The 21,669-nt window shown below is 41.2% G+C and overlaps 1 long non-coding RNA gene across 1 annotated transcript; it reads right to left on the bottom strand.

The window, feature by feature from the left end:
• Positions 1-8,921: 8,921 nt before the first annotated feature.
• Positions 8,922-10,877, bottom strand: LOC111813906. The gene is made up of 3 exons (XR_002819030.1): positions 10,574-10,877; positions 9,257-9,512; positions 8,922-9,126 (listed from the first exon to the last, which is right to left on the bottom strand). It is a non-coding gene; the product is annotated as an uncharacterized LOC111813906 (long non-coding RNA).
• Positions 10,878-21,669: the final 10,792 nt, after the last annotated feature.

The following is a 21,669-nucleotide window of genomic DNA, read 5'->3' as shown; positions in this document are numbered from 1 at the left end:
TTTTATACACATATACACACAAATATATGGGGAAAAAATACGTGTATAACCCAACATAAGATTGGTACTGTTTCGTAGAAATCTGGAATGACCTTTAAATAAGAGTTCATCTAATATATTTTTATATAGTCCTGCATAACTACCATATTGAGAGCTCTTTATTGTTCATCCAAGAGCATACTGCAACTTCTCTTATTTCCTATATTTGTTATTTCCTATATGCTACTTCTGGAGATATTAAAATATTTCAAGTTTGTATAACTAGAAAAATCTTACTTTTAGTTTTCAAAGGTATGTTTGCTAAGTACAAAATTCAAAGAGGACAGTTCTTTTCTTTCAGTCTTTTAATTAATCTAGTTTTTTACACACTTTAAATGTCTTTGCAAAAGCTTCATTTTTCTTGGAAATATGGTATTGTAAGTTGAACTAAATTCAGAAATTTTAAATTTTTAAATAGTTATTGCCTACTCCTTTCTACTTTGAGAATTCTAATTATATGAATATAAGTTTCTTGGTTTTGACACAGTGAACTATTATGAGTGATCTGTAAATTCTTCATTTTTATTTTGGACAGTTTTTATTGTTGTATTCATTTATGTTTGTAAATAATTCATTTTCAATTTGCAATCTATTAAAAAATTAAATAAATAAATAAATAATCAAAATTTTTAAAAAGAGAAAAAAATAAATTGTAAACGAAAACAACCTAATAAACAAACAAACAAATAAATAAATAAATAAATAAATAAGAACAGCTTGCTTGCTCTGAGAGAATGGGGAATCTAGTCCCCACCTCCTATAGAATTAGGTTAATATTGTAATAGCTAGTATTATTAGCTAATAGCTAATATTATTTAATAAGTCCTAGATAATACAACATCAAAGTTGATGGGCCAGAGATGCAGCTATCTACTATCTTATAAAAGACTCATGGAAACCCATCTCTTTACTAGATAAAGGCACCTCACTGTGTTCATACCAAGGTTTCTCCAAGGTGCAAGTCAGATATTATCATTTAGCTCTAAAATGTCTCTCAAAAGACTCATGTGTTTAGATATGAGGCTTTTAAAATGCTATTAGGTCATGGGGGCATGGATTAATCCATTGATGAGTTCTGTAGCTGTATATTCTGTTACAATGTTAGACCTGGTTAGAGAAGTGAATCATTGGGTTTGTGACATTGAAGAATGTATTCTTAGGCCAAGCTCATTCCTTTTCTCTCCAGTTGCTGTGGGTTGAGCAACTTTCTTCTTTCATCCCCTTCCATCATCCTGCTTGTACCTTATCACCAGCTGACAATGAACTAAACCCTCCAAAATCATGAGCCAAAATATATCTCTCCTTCAAGTTGCCAGTGTCAATGTTTTTTCAGTGATCAGAAAGTGGCCACTAATACAGAAGAGGATATGTTGTTAATGTGTAGGTAGATGCAGATCAGGACAATATTAAAATCCAATAAGCAGAATAAAAGTCCTAAGTTTAAATATAATAATTATGAATAGGATAAACATTCTAAATATGATCAGAACTCATCACTTTTAATTCCACCTGAACTCAGTGTTACAAAGAAATAATAGACCTAGTCATGTTTAGAGAAACCCAAAAGGCACTAGGGTGGATAGCCAGAATGAAAAGAAAGTAATGGAGAAAAGAATGCCTCTGCCATTGCTCCTCCCTTTTTTCCTGCTGTTTTGCTATTCTCTGCCACCATTAACTGCTGCCCTCTGCCATGTGCCACTCTGCTTTGGAGGCAGCTGAGTATAGACTGAAACCTCCACAAACTTTTGAGATAAATAAACTTTTCCTTCCTTAATTTTGGGCATTGGGTATTTTGTCCCAGCAATGAGAGAAAAGTAACTGAGACAGAATTCGATATCACAGAAGTAGAGCCATTGCTGTGACTATGCCTGACCATGTGGTTCAAGGACCTTTAGGAATAACTTATGGGAAGAGATAAGAAAGACTTGGAATGTTATCTGAAAAAGAGACACTGGAATGCCTTTGGCTTTTCTGTATGGGAAATTCTTGTCAGAGCTTAAAAGGCCAGAATGTTTTTAAGGACTTAAAGTTCAACATATCAAAACTTGATGGAAAATACCTGTTCCATGTTATGCCTAAGATGTTTGATATTTAGACAGATAGGGTAAACTGAACTGCATATGTTGCAGGGTAATAATAGGCTTCTCTTCTGGAGCATTAACAACCTAAGTTTTCAGATCAAAAATTGGAGAAAAGGAAGGGTTGCAAGGTCAGCCAACATTTTGGCCCTAGCCCTTCAAGGTCAGTGAAGACTCAGGACAAAGGAGAACCTGTACTGTAACATCATGTAACTCAGTTGTACACCAAATTTTCTGGTCAAGGAGATTATGGTGCCAAGGAGGAATGTAATTGATGATATATAGTGTGCCTAAGGAGAGTCACATGGAGAAAATAACATTCTCTCAGGCTTTCACAGAGAGCAAATTGGTCAAGCAATGGCCGTGACTCATCCAAATGGCTGACACTGACAAAAGATCTACAAACTGCGGTACAGGGTTTCAGGATAAATCCTAAGGGGACTTGACAAACCTTATCAGATACAAAAGTTACATTTCTTGTTATATATGTCTTGCTTTACCTTGGTCTTAACCATCCAGCAGAAAAGTATAAAAACAAGGTATATAAAGTAAAGCCATATTAATACGATGAGCTGTAAAAGGCTCAAGTCAGTAACTTCTGAGGATAACCCACTACTATTATAGACTTCTGGACAGTGTTGGATTGTTTTGCTGAATTCAAGCACCTGTAGTATTTAGATGCCAATAGAATACCCACCTCTGACAGGACTAAACAAAAAAAGGGGATACAAAGGAAGGACCAGTTTTGTATTTGTATATACAAAATAGTTAGGATAGATATACAGCTACTTTCACTTAATTCAGTGAGAAGAAAGATTTGTACTAATAGTGTTTGGACAGGATATCCTGTCTGCTCCTTGTACTGTGGATAACCACTAAGAAGATAACGATGTACAATGTATTAATTATTGAAGCTATCCTATTAATCAGCTTTGAAACTGTCTCACTGATATTTGTTTCTCAATAAAATTTAAAAAAATAAACAATAAAAAAGGCCAGAATGTTGACAGAAAGCCTGTCAATAAAGACCATGTTCAGAAGGATTCTGCTAGGAAGATAGTTGATTTGGCTGTTGGACTCCAGATGATGTGTTTTACGGCTTGGCAGGAGCTTTGTCTGCATTTTGTTGGTGTCCAGAGACTGCTTGAAACTGCTATTAAGCATGGTGTACTGATTAATCTGGCAAAAGAAATTTCAAGGCAGTCAAATATTGGGGCAGTTGCATGGCTATTATTAGGAGCTTTTAGTCAGATTTAAGTTGAGAATCAAGAGCAGAGAGCTCATCAGGATGATATAAAACATGAGTGTGGCCAAAAAGGAAGATCAAATAAAGCTTTGGAGTGCAAAGATAGAGCTAATAAGATCTCCATTGCTGAGAACAACTTGGATAATAGATAAGATGACATGAGGGCATCAAAAGAAGCTACAAATCTTCTCCATTTGCAGCCTTAAAACTGCAAAAGTTAAAGGAGAAAGCTGCTTTGTTTTGAGGAGAAAGCTGCAGAGCACCATGTTCCAGAATGGCAGCAGCAGCCACACCAGGTTCCAGAATGGTGTCATTATAGAGAATTTGTTCCTCACAATGAGGTTCAGAGTGCTTAGCCACACAAGCACTTGACCCCTACAACCAAGAGAGAAGAAAACCTGGCTACAACTACAGCTGGCAGTGGACCTTGGCATCATCAAAATGGTGCTGGCTTTAGGCATATGCAGAATGCAAGAGTTTTGAGGTTAAGAAGGTTTCCAACCAGATTTCAGGAGAAGGCCTGGCAGGCCAGGCAATATGCCTCTGAGGGGGCAGAATGTGAATCCGTGAGTGTGAAGTGAAAGATGCAGAGGAGATCCAGAAGTTTGGAGAATCCAGGAATGTGAATCATCTAAGGAAATTTGCAAGGAGAGAGCCAAGCAGCCCTAAAGGAGAAGCCATGAGAGCTACTACCCCCAGAAGTGGCATATAGGCAGAGCCATGTAAGGCCTTTGGAGCTCACAATTTATCAGAGATTGCTTTGGATGGTCCATGTGGAACTACAGGACTTAATGTTTGCCACACTGGATTTTGGATTTGGTTTGGTTCCAATGCTTTGTATCCACTGGTAATGTTTTTATTGTGCCATTGAATGTTGTAAGCATTTAACATTTCATTTGTACTGGGACTCACAGCTAAGAGTTTGCCTTACATGTTGTGGGGGACTTGGGGCTTAGACTTTTCATCAATGCTGAAACTGTTAGGACTTTGGCAACTCTTAGGGATGGACTAAAATGCCTTTTGCAGAAAGAATGAACATGAGTCTTTGGGAGGCCAGGGGTGAAATGTCATGATTTGTGTCTAGATATCCCCCCAAAGCCTCGTGTAGTCATGGTGTGGGTTTCTACAGTTTGTGATTAATTCATAATCTAAAGCTGGAATTATGGGTTTGAGTGCTGCTGGGATTGTGGGTGTGAGTTCTACACCTGCCTTGTGGCAGATAGCCTGAATACCATACAAGGAAAGGAAAGAGGCCTGCTCTTTAGCACTGCTCTTCCCCTTTTACTCTTGCTGTTTTGCTGTTGCCTGAAGTCATGAAGTGTTGCTGCCATGTTCCACTCTGCCATGGAGCCAGCTGATTATGGACTGAAACCTCCACAAACTGTGAGCTAAATAAACTTTTCCTCCCTTAATTTTGGATGTTGGGTATTTTTGTCCCAGCAACAAAAGAAGACTAATTAACACACTGCTCTATGGAAATGAACAAATTCACCAGAGATCACTCCATTCAATTTCCACTGACAGCCAAGCTAATGAGAGGTTGAAGCCACGTGCAGTGCCACACTAAGTGCTGCTGGCACATGCATTGTGGTGGGCAATTTGGCCTACCACCATCTTGAAAGATGGACACAGTACTCAAATTCAGAAGCAACCACCAGAGCTAGCAAAGATTCCTATGGCAGGGAGTCTGTAAGTCTGAAAACTTAGACAGGCCAGATGTTATCCTGACCAAGAACCAGGATGTGAACAGAGTTCTGCCTGCAACAGAAAGGGGGACTTAAGTGCCCTTGGTTTACTGTCAAGATGGGCCAGCATACCAATGTGGAGTTCAGAACCTGAAATAGTAGGCACAGGGCACCAGTGACTCCCAATCCCAGAATTAGAAGGCTCTGAGTTTGAGAAGTGGTGGGAATCAAGGCTTGAGGAACAGGAGGAAAGAAATTCTAATGACCTCATGTCTTATGACCCAGCCACTATCTATCTATCTATCTATCTATCTATCTATCTATCTATCTATCTATATTTTTATGTGGATAAGGTAGATATTAAAAGGAACAGGAAGAGACCACACTGATGAGGAGGGGAGGAAATGCAATCAACATTTCCTCACTCAGGAGGAAAGGAAAATTGGTTCCATAATTATCTCTGCTTTACTTACCAAAGTCAAACAACATGGTTGGCCAGGGTCTAGGTCTTTACTTGCCACACTGTAGTAATATTACCTCTTCTACAACACATTCAGCCCACACAAATCCCCTCTAATTCATCAGAAATGTTACGGTCCCTGAGTAAGTGGCTACTGTCATAGAATGACCTCCCACCCCTTGAGAATTCTGACTAATCTGAACAGTTTTTTTATTCTGATCACTGCCTGAAGGAAAGATTTTCTAAGTATACCTCATCCTTTCTTTTGTCTTCTAGCTGAGATGTGACCTTTCCTCTGTGTGCAATGGCAACTTGGCCACTGTCTATCATAAACTAAGTTTTCTGAGAGTAGCACTGTGTCCTATTCTGGGTATGCCCCCCAAGATCTCATATCATTGCTCATTAAATATTTCTGAAAAGGAGGAAGGTGGACAGTATGACCAACCCAACTAGATTTATTTATGACTTTTCTGGCTTTAGCACTGAAGGTTCTGGGTCCTGAAGGCCCTTCAGACTTGAGCAAAAAGGTAATTGGTCACCTTGATCAGAAAGGAGAGAGGGAAGAATAGAGGAAGGCAAACAACAAAAAGAGAAGAAGGGCCAGATTAAATTAGGTCTGAGAGGGCCTTGGGGCACAGTACTCTGAGTTCTAACTTGATGCCTGAGAAGATGTCTCCTTCTGCTGAGTGCCAGGTGAGTTCTTAGGAACTGTGAGGAAATTTAATGAGCCCATCTCTGTGAAGAAGCAAAGAGACATTGGGTCGGATTTTATCCAGTTGTAATTGGATCCTGAAGATAGAATAATTTTCTTATTTCCCTGATGATAAGATCTAACAAGAAAATGAACTTCAGCTATAATAAATGGCTGATTGTACTATAGTGATGGCCAATATCATGCAGATACTTCACAATTCTCTTGCTGGGTGGCTACTCTGTAAGGCAAAAATACATTGGTGGGGACTGGCTTTTTTAAAATCTCTAGTTAAATCTTATTTTCAGGGAAATGCAGGTATTTGCGAATCATCTATTGAGAACTTACCTTTTGCAGGTTCTGTACAAGATACTGAGAATATAAAAGAAATAAGAACAGGAATTCTAGAAGTCCAGAAGAGGCAGGGCTTGTTGATGAAATGGTCTATGGCTTGCTGCTTTGTGCTCAGGAGGCAGCTCTGATCACACAGCTGCCAGATATGGTGCATAGCTGGTCTGCAGTTAGCATAGCCATCACTTCAAGAGCCTTAAGGGATAAGATATTGTGAGCCCTGGGCCAGGCCAGCACCATGTAATCCCATGTCTGTGAAACCCATGGATTAAGAGAGTTATTTGTTTTGAAGAAATATGCATATCTTCCTGAATAGTCTAAATAGTTAAAAGGATCACCAGGTCCTTGGCTTAATTGAGACATGACATCATGTCCAGGTGGACATGAAGTGCCGGGGGAAAAGACAGCCCAGGAAGAGGAAGAACAGGAGGTTTCCTCTGAGTTCAGGGCAGGTAGAACTAATTTCCCCAATAAAACCCTTGCCTTATTCTTGCTGGGTCCTCCACTGTGAATACTCTAAGGTCCAATGGCCAGACAGCTGTCTTTCCATCCAAAGACATGGCACAAGCAAGGTACCTGAATGCAAGGCCAGTGTCTTTTGCCCTTTTTATTCTATCTTTGTTACTCTCCTTTCATTGCTTGGACAAATATCTGACACTTAAAATGAAGGAAAGAAAGGTTTATTTAGCTCACAGTTACTGGAGGTTTCAGTCCATACTCACTGCTGCTCCAAGGCAGAGAGGCACATGGCAGAGAGTAACTGTTCATGGTGGCAACAAAGATCAGAGAGAAAAGGGAGGGTCAGCAACTCAAGCAGATAGCTAGTCTCTCTCAATCTTCCTTACATTGTAAAACAAATTATCTGTCTGGTGCAAGTACAGCACACACACACACACACACACACACACACACACACACACACAGAATAATCAATCACAAGCTTCAGAAGCTGTCCTATGACTGCATGAGACTTTGGAAAGACACATATACACAAACTATAACATATTCTACTCCTGATTTTCTATTGTTCACAAGTCATGGACAAGTAAGAACTGTCCCTGTGATTTTTTTTTGTTATGGCCCATGAAATAGAGACTCCAAATATTGAATAAAATAGATTGTATTTTGATTGGCTTAAAACCTATCCCTAGGTCCAACTTCTCTAAATCCAAAGCTGTCTTTTTGGCTCTTGATAACATTTAACTGATTGTGTTTTCTAAATTCCCACTGCACCTTTGTCCACCGTGTATATTTAAGAAATGCATTGTCTTTGGCAAAGAGAAGCATGTTTCAGTTTTTGCAAAACCCATAAGTATTAGAAGAAACACTTGCTTCACACATGAGAGGGAAACTGACATGGATTGGGTGGGTCTTCTCAGAATTAAAATTAATTAATCATGCCTGCAAATAATATCTCCTCTTCTTTTCTGAATTGTTTGTAGAATTTACCCCTTCTTTTCTCCCTCTCTCATTCTTCCTTCCCAGGCATCAGCCTGATCACAAGAAGAAACATGACTTGTTTTTCTTGCTTTTGAGAGTTTGCAAGTATTTTTGTCAAAAGACAAATGCTTGGGGATCAGTTACTTAACAAGCAGATGCATAGACTAAGCCCTTTCTCCACCCTCTGTCCACTATATCCCATGTTAACCAATTGCTTAAACACAGCATGTGAATCAGAGAAGGGAATAATTGGCAACGCCTATTGGAAGGAATAATCAGGAAGGTTTCATGGAACAGGGAGGGGCTACTGAGTTGTCATTTGAAGGATAAATAAGAGTGTATGCTGCAGTTAAGCTTAAACAAAATTCTCAACAATCCATGATTAAGATAAATCAACCAACTGGGTGTAGTAAAAACAGCTAGGGTTGTAGTTCAAAGAAAAGGGCCTGGGTTCAATCATCAGCCCCCCTCCCCCCCGAAAAAAAAACCAAACAGATTATGTCAAGAATTTTGCTTTTAAGATAGGCAGAAGTGTAGGTTCATGTTCAGACTTCTGCCCTTTTAGATGCTGTAATACCCCATGCATCTCAACAGGACCAGGGGTAAGAGAGTAAAGTAACATTTGTGAAAAGCTTTTCTAAATGCAGAGTGAAGACAAAAATGTTGTGGGCTTCATTTACAATGAACTGGAATCATCCATTAACCAAAATGCCCCCTCCTCAGAATGTCTGGCCAACCATAGGTGGGTAGCACCTGAGTTCAGCCTCTTCCTCAAAGCCCCCCTTGCACTCCAAGCACCTCAGACATGTCTTCTCTCTGCTCCCTCTTCCACCCTCTCAGTGCCTGACTCAGCCAGAGCTGTGTGGGAACTGGTACAGGGTGAATCAGGGAGCTGAGACTGACTGAGGTGATGCATCACCCGCTTACCCTCAGCAGCTTGGTACACCTTGTTCCTCTTCAGCTGGCCACTCTCACTAATGCTATTTTTGTGGAGCAAGATCATCATCCTAGACTCCAGGCAGAGGATCACAAGCAAGGCACATGGCATGGAAGCTCAGAGAGAGTCCTGTCCCCAGGGAGAAGACTGAGCTCTGACAGACAGAGCCAGCTGAGGGGGTGAGTGGGAACATTCAGCCCTGGGAAAGGAAGAAGAGGAGGAGAGGGTCTTTAAATAGTAGGTAGCCTCACTGTTTCTATAAATAAAAATGCATGCTTTTACTGAACACTGATTATGAAAATATTCTTTCATTAAACAGTTGTATCCACCTTCAGGATGGCCTGAGGCTCCAGTAGCACTGGGGATGCTCCATGCAGTTCAGGAACACAGTTAGCTGCACCCATGCACATTGCCAAGACTTCATTATTTCTTTTTGGCTTAAGGACTGTGCAGGCTTGAGTGAGTGACTTGCAGGGGACAGAAGGACAGTCACAGACCAGAGCCCCACTTCACACTCTGCCAGATGTGATTATCTTTTCCACCTGCTGATGTTTTTTGAAAGTCATTCATTCTCCTCTGAAAAGGCTGAAAAAGAGAGCCAGGTGTTCTGCCGTGGGAGCAGAGGAGTGAGAGGGAAGGACGGGAGGAGGCAGGGTCGCTCTATGGGGCAGAACTGAGGGAAGCTGGCTTCTTTTCTCTTGGATCTGCTGAACAATCCCTTCTGAAAATGTGAGAGGCATGAACAGCAGTGTGAGGATGCTTTACCCTGAGGAAATCATTTTCCTTCCAGACTCCTTGCTTTTTGGAACCTAAGCCCCATGTCTCAGGGCAAGTAAAAGTGGTTTACTCCACTTCTAGTGTCCCAGGAAACACAGAGGCCCAGATGGTGGAAAAGTCACAGTTAAGGTGAATCAAAACCCCACTGGTCAGAACCCCATACTAGGCTATATGACCCACAGTTGCTTCCTAACAAGGAGTAAATAACAGTGAATACTTGAGAGCACTACATACCACATGCACATCTTTTATTAACTCATTTAGTGCTAGTAACTCTTATTAGTTCTTATTCCAGTGAAGCTATCAAAATTTGCCCAGAGACACAGCTGGAGAGTGGCAGGGCCAAGACTCAAACCCAAGTAGTTTGGAGGTTTGATGTTCTTATCTACCACTCATCCACTCATTTTCCTGCCTAAACCTTAGGAACAGACTATGGTGCTGCAGGATTGCTCATGATGCAAATGTCAGATTGTTCTGGTCAGATTTGCTGAGGTGATTTTCTTCTTAGACATACCAAAGATAAGCTATTGTGAAAAATGCAGGCAGAAATTCTTAATAATCTGCCATGAAGACAAAAGAGAAAATTAAAGGCTACCTGGTAGAAACCTGGGAGCACAAGAGTCATTGAAAGGAGCCAAACTTCTCCCATCCAACCAGATCCTCCCTAAAAGAGAGCAATGCCAAAGGTCACATCACACAAGAAGCATCCGCTAGCTAAGGGACTCTCCAAAGTGTGTTATGTGAATCCACTTCAGCCGAATGAAAAAAAATGGAACTCTCAACACAGAAGAATAATTTTAACAGTACCTTGTGAAAAAAAAACACTGAGTCTTGGAAATATAATCAAAGAAATCAACCTGGAGGCTCACCTAGGAGTACGCAGCAATGAAACATCCCTTCCTGGAGAGACAGGAGTCTGGCAGATGTGTGGTCCTGGAGAAATGCTTACAGGCATTTTGCAGGGTCTGACACTCAAGGGCCCAAAAGAGAAAACATTCCCTTCCCAGATGGCTGGTTTTGGAAGACAAGGGCTGGCTGCTCTCCAAGCCCTTTTCTGACCTGGCCTTGACCTGGGGGACATGGGTGGAGACTGATCCCCTGAGAAATACATTTGCCCTTTGGTTGCAAAACACTTCAAAGTGATTGATGAGCCCATCCCAGAGAAGAGAGAAATGTCACCAGCATCTGAATCACAGCCACATGAGTTAAAAAATAGTTCAGTCTTTCAGAAAGCCACAAGTCACCTGGGGAACAGGAGAACAGGACTAAAAGAGATCAGACTCAGGAGTGGACTCTAGGCCAGCTGACAGAGTCATGGTGCCTTGTAACAAGATACATTTATCCACAACAAACCCTGACCTCTGCTTCCTCCCTTGGCTGAATGCCCCTTGTGTTGGATCTAGTCCTCAGCAGGGGTCATCTCCTCCTCAGCAGATCATGTTCTGCCTTGGAAGCTGGGCAGGGGCTCCCCTCATGGTGGGAGTTGCACAGTGCTGGCCCAAGTGCTTTCCTGACTGCAAACAGTTGGAAACTCAGGGCTGGCTTTTCCTGGGAGATGCCAACTCTTGTTTGTGACCTTGTGGCTGCAAATTATCTTCTCCCTCTAGACTTTGATTGTTCTGGTATAAAAGCTAGACAACCAAACAATATATGTATTTTCAAATTTTCTTAGTAGTGGAGTCTATTTTGAAGACTAAATCTGACAAATCATCCAATAACACACACAAATAGAAGTGGAGCTTCTTCAAGGGTAGTGTATCATAATGGTAAGGAGCTTTACAATTTACACACTACTTCTTGCTGTGTGACCTGACCTTCAATAAGTTACATACTTATCCAAAGAGCCTTAGTTTCTAAGCCATAATACAAGGATTATCACAATACTTATTTCATTCAGTTAAAGACTAAGGAGATAGTCCACGGATAGCATTTAGTATAGGGGATCCCATCAGAATTTGCTGCTATCATTCACCATTATGAAGTGGCCCCAGAAAGGGTGATATTGGGTTTCACAGGTTCAATTCACCCTTCTCATTCTCACTCCACCTCTTTGCCAGGCTCACAGAGTCACTGAGAGAAATCAGTGCTCTGTGGGCCCCCCTGAACTGCCCCTGGGTAGATGGATATTTCCTAGACTTTCCTGAGGTCAAAGGCTTATTGACTATCTTAGGAGACCAGGTACCAGGTGGGGTTCAGGTCTAAGGGGTTTGTACCAAACAAGCACACAGATGTGCTTTCAAACACTTTGAAAGGACACTGGAAAAGATCTCTAAAAGTTCTAAAGCCCTGATATACACAGACTCCACCTCTCATCTGCCAGCCAGAGGCAGGAGCCATTTCCAAATAATCCTCTGGTCTGGGAGCACCTGGACAAGGCTGGTGGGGAAATGGCCTGTGCCCAACTTGGAGGTGCCTGTTCTGCCTGCTGAGGCAGCTCAAGCTTGCCCTCTCACTGACCTCCTGGACTCACACTCTGTCCTGTCAGCCTCAGCTCACTTTCCTGGCTGTCAGCATGTGCCTGCCCAGAACTAGTGTCTCTGCTTAACCTCCCCTTGGCCTTCCCTGTTCTATTATTGCCAGCATCCTGGTGGGACAATTTCACGGGTAGATAGAGTCAGTGCATTAGGATAAGAAATCTAAAGAGACACCATTTTCTGCTTAATATATTTTCTCCCCATGGGTCAATTTGGCTGCACTTTTATTTTGAAATAAAAGAACCTAGAAACAAATGAGCAAACACCTTATTATTGAGAACCATCTGCAGGAAACCCCACGAGGCAGCTTCAAGGTCAAAGCTATTTGTTCTGCCTCATACACAAAACAGCTGACAGGCAGGCAGGATGGGAAGCCCAGCACTGAAGGAATTTTAGGCAAAATCAAGTATCTCCTTTTCAGTTGAATGGAAAAGGAAGCGTTTTTCCCCACAACCCAAGTCTTTAAACTAAGAACATTTGTGTATTTAACAGAAACAACAATGATCCTGTAGAGTTGGCTATTTGGTCAGGAAAAAGCAACAACAACCCTGAGACTCATTCTTGGCTCTTTCTCTCTCTTTGATCCCAGATTTTCATTTTTATAAAGTGCCATCTGTTATTCCTGTAACTTTTGGGTAGAAGAAAAACAATTTTGATTTTTTGAAATTGTGTGTTTTCTCTCTGATGCTCTGTCTTCATAGGTGAGGGAGGAAGGCAAGAGGTCAGTTTCTTCTACTGCAACAGCATGCCTAACTTCTACCAGAACAGGATGATTCCAGCACAAGGGCAGAGAAAGAGAACTGGAAGATGTTCTGTGGGTATTGCCTTGGGTGTCCCAACACTTTTCCAGAATGATGGGAATGCTCTGGTCTATGCTAAAATGCAGTAGCTCCTGGCCACACTTGGCTACTGAGTGCTTGCTATATGACTAAACAACTAGAGAAGCACATTTTAAAATGCACTTCGTTAATTAACTGAAGTCTACATCTAAATTAAATGTCTATATATATAAATAGGTGACACAGCTTGGGGATGAGTGTGTGTGTGGTGCGCATCCACGTGTGTGTGTGTGTGTGTGTGTGTGTGTGTGTGTGTGTAGGCAGACATCAAGAACACATGTAGAGCTTGGTCTAATACTACAGACTCTGTTCACCTTTCTCCATCTTGTCCTCTCTTGGTCCTTGCCCCTTCATAAACCACCACCAGCTGCCTGATTATCTCAGGAAGTGTCTGCCCCCAGCATGTGGCCACATCACATTTTTTTAAATGATCATAGCTCCCAACTACTGTTGTTATATGGACTTTCCTGATCTAACTACAGTCTTTAAGTCTTCAAGCATAAAAAATCAGTTTCAGCTAACATGCTAACTCCAATCCAAACCAGTAAGCATTATGTCAAGAAGAAATGTGACTCAAGTTCCAGCCTAGCTGGAAAATGGGCTATAACTCATTGACACATCTGCCTGGGCTGTGGCCACAAACAAAATGATGGCCCTGGTTCTCCTGTTAGCTGACTCCACAGTCCATCCACATTGTAGCTCTGCTCCAATAACTAGTGAGCACATTAACTTTACTTACCCAAGGTCCTCTTTTAACTTTACTTACCCAGGGTCTTTCATTGTTTCCCAAAATCTATGGCACTCTAAAGGCTCTTAGTAAATACTAAAACATACATGTAAATTATATGAAGTTTTTTATGTATTTAGTACTGGCTCTATAGGGTCTCACTACACAGACTGGACTCATAGTGATCCTCCTGTTTTTAGCTTCCCAAGCGCTGGGATTACGGGTATGCACCACCACACCCAGTCTTAAATTATATAAAATTTTATAAAGAGCCTAGTTCTCATCACAGACAAGGAAGTTTATATTTGTAATTCCATGAAAAAGTGATTGGAATTGTAATGAGTTAATTCCAATCTACCACTTCCAATGCAACCCACAGCAGAAATAAAAACACTAAGGCATATTTGTAGTTATGGGGAGCCAAGGGGGTCGTGAGTCCAGCCAAGATGATAGCTATATGGAACAAAGTCCTCTACTTCGGACTGAACCCAGCTTTTATTCATTTGTGAACAGAGTAGCTTGGGGATGAGTAACTGAGAGTGGCAGGAAATATATGAGTGTCATAAGCTGGGCTTCGTAGGAGGCTTGTATTCACCTCTGTGATATGCAGACAGAAAGATAAGCAGAAAGCATAATCTAGAATATACAATTGAGATAGTACCTAATGTTTTGGGGTCTGGTGCTTCAGCTCTGATGTGTAATCTTTTAAACTCTAGGAAGTCATAGCCTCTATCTGGAGGCTAATCCTAGCCAACAGTGCGGCACACTAGGGAACAGCAGGTGGGAATTTCTGGGGAAACACACCTGCTGCCTTCAAAAACTACCACCAGCACCTCAGCTAGACTGGTATGCACTGCCTAAAGCCAATTAAAGGGATAAGGACAAGTCCTAGCCAGCTCTATACATATAAATACATGGAAACAGGGTCAGTCTCAGCCACAATTGAGACAATTGCCCCAGGTGGTCCTCCACGAAGTTTAATCTTTGGTTAAACAAAAACTAAATGAGGCAATGAGATTTATTTAGGAAAAAAGAAACCATGCTTCCCACAAATTTGCCACTTCAAGCTGAAGGACAACAAAGCAATCAGCTCCTGCTTTTCCTCCAATAACCTTTCCTTTTTGGAAGACAATAATTTTGGGTTATTACATTTGATTCTCAGGAACCAACATGACGAGAGCAGGTCACATTTTATAGATGAAGAAACAGAGGCTCAGGATGGACAAATGCCTTGCAGATGGTCACAGAGTTCCTTTCTTCTTGCAGCAAGATTCTAAGACTGAAACTCCAGTGAGATAAAACATAGGACAAGCATGTCTGATGAATGATGGGAAGGCTTCCCGTGAGTCTCAGCAGGTAACTCAAAAAAAGACCACTTTTGTTGAAGAGAATGGGGAAAGAGTTCCCATCCCTCTGGGAGGACAGCATGATGTCTGTGTTATAGCAGCCTCTGCTTCACTGAAGAGCCAGTGCCAGGGTTCTTTATCCTCATCTTAGGGAGAAAATGGTTCCAGGCAGAAAGCCAGAAAGGAGCTCAGTGTGCTGTTTCCAGAGGCAGGTAGCACAGTGCAAAAAGTGAATGTTCTTTCTAGGTGTGTGTGGAACACATGGGACCCTGGCCAGAAGTGAAGTACAGCTCTGACAAAGTACAGGGTTGGCCATCTTTACATATTCCTTCATCAAGAGGTCCTGAGGGAATGGGGTCTGCTCCCAAGCTCTCACTTGCCAGAGACATGAATCAGCAGAGATAGTAGCACGCAGGCTCCCAGGAGAAAGGGTTCACAGTGAGGAAGTCAAACCACAGCCAGGGGGAAGGAAGGACACAGTGACATGATATGAGGTACTGCAGACACTTGGAGATGGAATGAGAAGAAAGGAAAAGACAGGAATAAAACAAGAACTAAGACTGTACATGTACCAACTCCCCATGAAGAATGTAATTATTATGCACTGCAAATATGTACTTAAAAATTAGAAATAACAACAGAATGAGTCTTAGAAATACATTTGGGACTCAGTGTCCTGCTTTAGTGGGGGTGGAGAGACAGGGAGTGAAACTTGGGTTATTTTTGTTCACAAGACTTCTCTTTTGCCAATAGGCTGATAAGGCTTGAACAAACTGAGTCACACAGTTCTGTGGTCCAAATATTTGAGTCCTACCAAAATTCATACACTGAAATCCCCCTCCTCATAGTGCTGGATTTAAAGGCAGTGCCCTTGGGAGATGATTAAGCTGTAGAGCTGTATCCTGCATGGGATTAATGGCCTTACTAAAGAGGCCTGAGGGATCTCATTTGCTTCTCCTACTACATGAGAACACAGCAATATGGGGCCATCTGTAAGCCAGAGCCAACACTTAGCACACCTCAGATCTGCTGGACCTCTATCTGGGACTTCATGGCCTCCAGCACTCTGAGCAACACATTTCTGTTGCTTATTAATAACCCAGTCTACAGTGTTTGGTATAGCAGCCTCAACAGACAGAGATATGGGGTAATAAACAGAGATAAGAAAGTCTGAAATTAATCTCAAAATGTCACCCCGAGTTTTCTGGAGTATCCCTGCTGCTGCTTAGGGTGCAGTCAGACCTGAGGCAGAAGTCTTCCTGGAAGCAATGAGGACAATGTCCTGGACTCAGCTGCATTAGAGAGCTGCTGGACTGAGTGAGCTCAGAAGGTAGAAATGGAGCATAGTATTAAAAATCTCAAAAAGAGAAAAAACCCAAACACACCTGGATGTGTTTACAGAGGGTTTTGGGAAGACCATGTACCCCAGATGACCAGAGAGAAGCTGACATCACACACATGAGCCCAGATTCAGCCCTGTGGCCTACTGGAGCCAACTGAGGCCAGGATGTTGTCCTCATTGCTTCCAGGAAAGCTTGCCAGGCCCTGAACACAGGATACTCAACAAATACTTGCTAGCTGATTATCTAAGTTTAAATTCTCACACATTTACATTTTTCAAAGAAATTTGGCAAAGGAAACCAAGAACTATTTCTGGCTTCTCTTTAGGTTACACTTTATTCTGCACAAATCTGAACCAATACAGTAAGAATATATAATTACATATGGGGTAGTTTTAGCAACTTTATAGGAGATGAACTTCCTGCCACTGGTATTTATGCTCCGGTGCAGAGGACATGAAAAGGAGGTGTTAACAAATAATTTGCAGTACTAGATGCTGTACACCCAATCTTTGTTTGATTTTCTCTTCACTCATTTCCATGTTCACCTTCCTGTGGGGTGAGGACAGCAAGATGTGGACTTTTCCCCCTGCTCTGGAAAATTCCTTTCACTGGATGACCAGAGAGAAGAGCACAGTGAGTAAAGGAACAAGGAGAAGCAAGGTTGGGGTCAGATCAAGTCAGCAGCCCCGAACCACATTCAGGACAGAGGGAGGAGAAGCTCCCACTGGTTCTTTACTACCCTCAACTCAAGGTTACACCTCAGCAGAGGCAGGAACAGTGTTGGGAACTAGCACTCACTGGAATTTCCTGTTGACTCTTTTTCCTCCTCTCTACACCAATTTCTCTAAACTTAAAAACTCTTCAAGCTACTCTGGAGTCTGAGGCAGTAGGATCATAAACTCAAGAATAGCCTGGCCAACTTAGGAAGACCTTGCTTTAAAATAAAAAGTAAAAGGGATTGGTATTGTAGTTTAGGAGTAAAGTACTTCTGGTTTCCATCCTCCATTCAGGAAAAAAAAAAGTTTTTTAAATTTTAATTTCTTTCATCCTATGTATTTTCCCTTCTATTTTATAGTTGTGAGAGTTTGGGTCTTAAATGTCCCCCAGAGGCCCATGTCTGAAGTCATACTCTTCATCTTGTGATTGGGAGACAGAGGAAATTTGAAAAGGTGGCCTACTGGGAGGTCTTGAGGTGATTGGGGGTATCTCAAAGGGGACCACGATGTCCAGACCCTTTCTTTCCCTTCTCTTTTACTTTCCAACTACTAAGCAAGTGATTTTGTTCTTTCATGCCTTCCTATCAAGATATTCTGCCTTGCCTAGGGAGGCAGGGACTATTGACCACAGACTGAACTCCCTGAAAACTGTGAGCCAAAGTAAACTTTCATTTTTTATTTTATTTTTTAAATTTTTTTTGGCAGAACCAGGGGTTGAATTCAGGCCCTTGCACTTGCCAGGCAAGGGCTTATCCTACTAAGCCATCTCCCTATCCCCTAACTTTCACTTTTTATAAGCCAGTTGTCTCAGGTATTTGTTACAGTAACAGAAAACAGACTCTCACACAGTGTTGACAAAGCATAGTAAACACTATGGTGACTAACTTTTTCAAAAAAAATGCATTGTAGTAAAAGATGTATGGCCATTAATCCCTCTCAGAATACTCCCTATTCCTTCAAACACACTTGTCACATCATTTTTGTCACTTTCTGGAGCAGTTCTAGATGTCCTCTTTCATGAGTGTCCTTAGTTATGCTGCTGGGTGTACCTTGATATAATCAATTCAAGATATTTACCTTTTGGGAAGAGGTAAAAGTTATATGGTGCCAGATCCAATGAATGAGGTAAATAAGGATATCCTTTAATGGTTTGATAGACGTTTCCAGAAACATATGTTCAGTGAGGACTGATTAAAAAGTATGGTGAATGTTGAAATAAATTTATTATGGTAATGACATTGCTACTAGTGTCCATCAGAATACCTCTTCTTTCTTCACACTTACTCCAGCATTCTTGTCAATGTGTCTTTTACTATAATAAGTTTTTTTATTTAAACATTCATTGTAGGGGGCCGGGGAGATAGTTCAGTGGAATAAGTGCTTGCCTGGCAAACACAAGGTCCTGAGTTTGATCCCTGGTACTGTCAAATAAATAAATAAATAAAATAAACATTCATTGTAGCTTTTAATTATCCATTGTGTGATTCTTATGTCCTAGTTACCATCACTCACTAATACGTTTTGAGGGATTCTTTGTCTTTTGGCAACAGGATCTCCCTATGCAGTTCAGACTGGTGTTGAGCTCACTTTGTAGCCCATGCTTGTCTCAAATTCATAATGATCCACCTGCCTCAGCCTTCCAAGTGCTGGGATTACAGGTATGTGCCATCATACCTGGCCTAACATGGTTTTAATGTCTGCCTCGTGGCTAATAGCTTTTGTTTCATTCATCTATAGTTTCATTTTCAGGTCTTTAATCTGTATTGGATTCAGCCATTTATCTTATTTTAAATCTTTCTAGTTGCATCTTGCCTTAAAATAAAATTCGAAATTGTTTCATTAGCATTGCAACTTTTCTTCCAATTTTCTAGGCCCAAATTTCCTAAATTTTATTTTTAAATTTTGAGATGTTTTATTTTTCTCATTTTAAAAACTTTTTTATATTGAAACTCTAAATGAAATTGCTTATTTTTAAATAGATACTATTTTGTATTTATATAGCGCCTTTTTCAAGAACCTTAAATGCTTTACAGACATCATTTCTAATTAATCCCTGCAACAGTCCTGTGAGGTAGGTATTGAAATTGTTTATTTTCAAGTTTTCTTTAAAATATCTTTTTTTTGCTTAAAATACCGGCTGTAAGCCCATTCTAATCTTTCAGTCTTCTTCCATTATAGGAATTAAATCTAATTTATTACTTCAGTTCTCATATTTTATTGTTTTCTGTGATTTGTCTTCCACAAAGTAGCAGAAGGTATACACTTGGAAGTCGCACTGCAGTCAGGCTGGAGGTCCCCTTCTCTCCAGTTCCTGCTACAAGATTCCCCATTCTCCTAACAGAGACCAACTCTATTAAGCCTCTCCTCGCCTGGCTAAAGAGAACCTGGAGTGAATCCCACCCTGATTCCAGGCAGGAAGTTTCATTATGCAGTGGAACTTCAGGAAGCAATGGCCCATGGGCCTTCTTGCTGCCTGTCCTCTGCGCTTGAGGCTATTGGAGTATGGGGTTATATCTGACTTCAGATTTCAGACTTCTGCTCAGTTTGGGGATGACAGAATGCTCTGTGGAGATGGCTGAGCCAACCTTTCTGGATGGATGAAGTGTCAGCATAGGTGATTTCCCTCCAAGTCTCCTTTGAGTCCCTTTGGAGGAAACCCCAGGAGAGTCCATCTGTCTTCTCCCCAGCCCACTACTATCTGATCTAAAACTCAACTTCCACTCTATTTTGAGAAAGCATATTTTCTTAAGCCTTTCATGACCAAGAGTTTAACCATTTAAAATCCTCTTCTCTCCTGTCAAAATCTTACTCTCCCAGAAATGATGCTTAGGAATGCTCCTTGGTTCTTTCTAAAGTAGCACTGCCCTAAGTGTACCTTGCCTGCTTCAGAAACCCTAAAAATCCCTTTGTTCTGGAAATTATTTAAACATAAGCCTCTGTAGTTTAGGGGAGCTGAGCACTCTAGATCTAGTGAGCCACTTTCCTCTGGAAATGCTAACTGATTTCACTTTAAAAGCTGGGCCTAAACCCCCCTCATATCTGAGTCTCAAGAGATTCTGTACACCTAGTAGAGAAGTAGGTAGAATAGTGTGTGATTTGGGCATATTTAGCCTCAGAAATTCTCTACTGAACCTGGGTAGATGCCATCTGGCTGAGGAATGTCCACAAGACTCTTTATGCCTTGGCACATTATTCTTTGGGAATCTGAGCAGGAAAAGTCTTCGGTAAATGTAGCAGTGTGCATTTGCCACAGTCCAGTCTGCTCTGCGTTGATTCTGAGGAGCAAGCACAGGATGCTCCTCCCAGAAAAGTCCCTGCCTATGCCTAAGAAGCCAACAGATGGATTGGAATGAGAATGGGATCCGGGGAACATAAATAACTCACAGAAGTGAAATCTCATTTTCCCCACAGCACTAAATATCACCCTTCCTATGACAGAAGCTCATTAAAATGTGCTATATGGCTTCCCATGAACCCAGACCCATACCTTCTCATGCACTTCTGGGAAGTCCAGATGGAGCTGAGACACAACATGGTACCCACCTGAGAGGGAGTGAAGGAAGCTCAAGGTTCTTTCTCTTCTCAGCACCAGAACAGAGAAAAGGGAAATGAGGCAAAGGCAGAACCCAAACCATCTTTTCAAGGCAACTATACACACCCTCTGCTTGCTCCTGGGCTGCCCTTTCCAGTGAGAGCCAGGAGTATGAGCAGAGAGGAGGGCAGGTATGCTTTTCTGTCTGAAACCCTCTTCCATATCAATCAGCTGAACCTATAATAAGAGTGCTACATGTGTTTAACCACAAAGGTTTGAGGCAACAATGTACACATATGTGTTTGCCCTGTGTTTTCCAGGACACTGTAAACTGGACTGGAGGAAGGGAGGGTTGACAAGGAACTGCAGAATAAATACAATAAAGGACAAACTTCTTCTTTTTTTTTTTTTTTTTTTTTTTCGGAACCAGGGGTTGAACTCAGGCCCTTGCGCTTGCACAGGGAAGCGCTTATTCCACTGAGCCATCTCCCCAGCCCCAAGGGACAAACTTCTGACAGCAAAGATCTACTATGTAACAGTGATCAGTAACTTTTAGTGCTGTTGTGTGTGATGAGAGACAAGGACAATCAGACAATGGTGATGGGAGGTTAAGGTGGGTGAGTATTCTGAGCATGGTCATATGAAGCCAAGCATGTCAAAAGCTAAGGTCCTTAAAGGAAAAATTGTGTGGAACTATTAGGTACAGAGAAGTTTATCACAGCATTATCTATAACATTAAAACAAAACAACAACAGAAACAACTACAAATAACTTAAATGCTAAGGGGTAGAGTTTAGTTGAATACATTCAGATTATTTTAGTCATTATACATAAAGTCTTCCCTACTTATTGACATACAAAGTTGCTCTAATATAATAGCTGTCTCTTAAAGATTATTTCAATTTACCACATTTCTTCATTTCTGAGACATTAACAGCTGAAAGACAACAGAGACTTAACACAAAATTTTTTATGGATAAACAGTCAT

Source organism: Octodon degus, unplaced genomic scaffold, assembly GCF_000260255.1.
Source record: "Octodon degus isolate 3935 unplaced genomic scaffold, OctDeg1.0 scaffold00238, whole genome shotgun sequence".
Lineage (NCBI taxonomy): Eukaryota > Metazoa > Chordata > Mammalia > Rodentia > Octodontidae > Octodon > Octodon degus.
This window is presented reverse-complemented; position numbering and strand designations above follow the sequence as displayed.